General features: G+C 30.3%; 1 long non-coding RNA gene across 1 annotated transcript; it reads right to left on the bottom strand.

The window, feature by feature from the left end:
• Nucleotides 1–559: 559 nt before the first annotated feature.
• On the bottom strand, nucleotides 560–2,186 carry LOC107754727 (uncharacterized). The gene is made up of 3 exons (XR_001641614.1): nucleotides 2,051–2,186; nucleotides 984–1,043; nucleotides 560–681 (listed from the first exon to the last, which is right to left on the bottom strand). It is a non-coding gene; the product is annotated as an uncharacterized LOC107754727 (long non-coding RNA).
• Nucleotides 2,187–2,323: the final 137 nt, after the last annotated feature.

Below are 2,323 nucleotides of genomic sequence, written 5' to 3'. Positions count from 1 at the left end.
ATTTTAAAATACTAATTACTTTCACCCCAAATACTAATTAGTTGTAATTTTTAAATATTTCACTATCCTATCACCCCAAATACTAATTAGTTGTAATTTTTAAATATTTAAAATTTGCCACTATCCTAGATTTTGCCCATTTGTCAGTAAGAATGTTTTACTCATTTAAAACACAATAAAATGTAATATGCTCTCTTATTCTTTTATATATTTTAATATAAACAAGTCAGAATAAGCATGTTGTTTGAATTTTTACATAAATATAAGTGTTACACTGAATGATAATGTAACATTATTTCAACCAAATTGTAACATTTTATTCTTCAAAAACTTATTTGAAACCTTAAAAGTAGACACTTTAACTTACATTTAATGTGCTTTCTATGGATATAAAATCACTGTTGTACATTTCTTTTGTTATATATATTTTGTATGTGTATATATATATATGTGCTTAATTAGCATGAAACAAACAAAGTGTCTTAAGTTCTTAATAAAACATAAAAAATAACTTTTTCGACACATTGTGACGCATGCATATGAATCATTTCGATATAAACTCCAGATCGTACCTGTGGGTGATAAACACTGAGGGACTTGACTTTATGCAAAGGTAACAAAACTTTTAAAAGGAAGATTTTGTGCTCTTCTTTCAGCGGTAAGGCGAAGCCGTTAATGATGCTGGAGGAAAAGAGAATCGTTACAGAGACGTCATGACTGAGGCTTTAAGCTCATTAGAGCATATGAACACGGGAAGCTCAGCAGCAGAGTAAACGAGCCTAACACACACTGTAACTGTTAACGAGAGTACTCATATAAAACATGATGAAAGGCACCAATAATGTCATCACAATACATCAAAGAATTATTACAATGCCATTTCGCTAAGCAAAAGCGATTCGTCATACAGTATCAAATTAATTTATTCAAATGTTGCTCGGATTTGAGAGAAATAAACAGATTTTATTAACATGGTTTCATACCTTCCTAATATTTCCAGTAGTTCGGCTATTCCGTTATGATGCTCTGTTTCATAGATGAACCTGTACACAGATAAAACACATATTCTGAACTGAAGACTGATAATTATGACAAGAACCATTTAAAGTCGCCATATATATATGTTTTTGAAAGTCTCTTATTCTCACCAGGGCTGCATTTATTTGATTAAAATACAGTACAAATTGTGAAATATTATTATAATTTAAAATCTGTTTTCTATGTGAATATCTGTTAAACTGTAATTTATTTCTGTGATCAAAGCTGAATTTTCAGCATCATTACTGCAGTCTTCAGTGATTATTATCAATGTTGAAAACATTAATATTTTTGTGGAAACCGTGATACATTTTATTTTTCAGGATTCACAGATGAACAGAAAGTTCAAAAGAACAGCATTTATTTGAAATAGAAATCTTTAGTAACATTATATCAATTTAATATTAATATTTTGATTAATTTAATTTTGATCTGTAAAAGTCTTCTCAGCATTTTCAACATTGATAATCAGAAATGTTTCTTGAGCAGCAAATCAGAATATTATACTGATTTCTGAAGATCATGTGACACTGAAGACTGGAGTAATGATGCTGAAAATACAGCTGCGCATCACAGAAATACATTACAGTTTAACAGATATTCACATAGAAAACAGCTGTTTTAAATTGTAATATTATTTCACATTTTTACTGTATTTTTGATATTCTGAACTGAAGACTGACAATTTAAAAAACCATTTAAAGTCAACACACACACACACACACATATATATACATATATATAAACAAATGTTGCATTATATCCAACTATATTATATTTAAAAGGTATTAAATTGTAAAAAATAATATAACAAATGTAAAAAAAGTATTTACATTTCAATGCAAAAATAAAATTGTTAAAAAAAAAAATCAATATGCTTCAATGGCATGTTTTTCACTATTTTCCAAATCAAATCAAAGGTCATCACATGCAGTTATAGGTTATATGCAGTTTCACTCAGTTGTGAAAGTTGAATGCATTGCAAATCTTCTGTCATAGTTTTCAGTCTCACCTATAGAAAATGTTATTAATCTGTTTCCTGATGTACGCTCTGAGACCCAGGAACTTCCCGTAGATGCGGTGGAGAGTCGTCTTCAGAAAGTCACGCTCTCGAGGGTCTTCGCTGTCGAACAGCTCCAGGAGCTGCAATCCAATCAGATCCAACATCCATTAATTACGCTTATCGCATGTGAAGTGAGCATTTTTTAGTAGGGATGCACCGAATGTTCGGCAACCGAAACCGAATAAGCGAAAAGACCAAATAAATTGTACCGAACAATGACGT

This window comes from Sinocyclocheilus rhinocerous, unplaced genomic scaffold, assembly GCF_001515625.1.
Source record: "Sinocyclocheilus rhinocerous isolate Xijiao unplaced genomic scaffold, SAMN03320098_v1.1 scaffold11584, whole genome shotgun sequence".
NCBI classification, from domain to species: domain Eukaryota; kingdom Metazoa; phylum Chordata; class Actinopteri; order Cypriniformes; family Cyprinidae; genus Sinocyclocheilus; species Sinocyclocheilus rhinocerous.
This window is presented reverse-complemented; position numbering and strand designations above follow the sequence as displayed.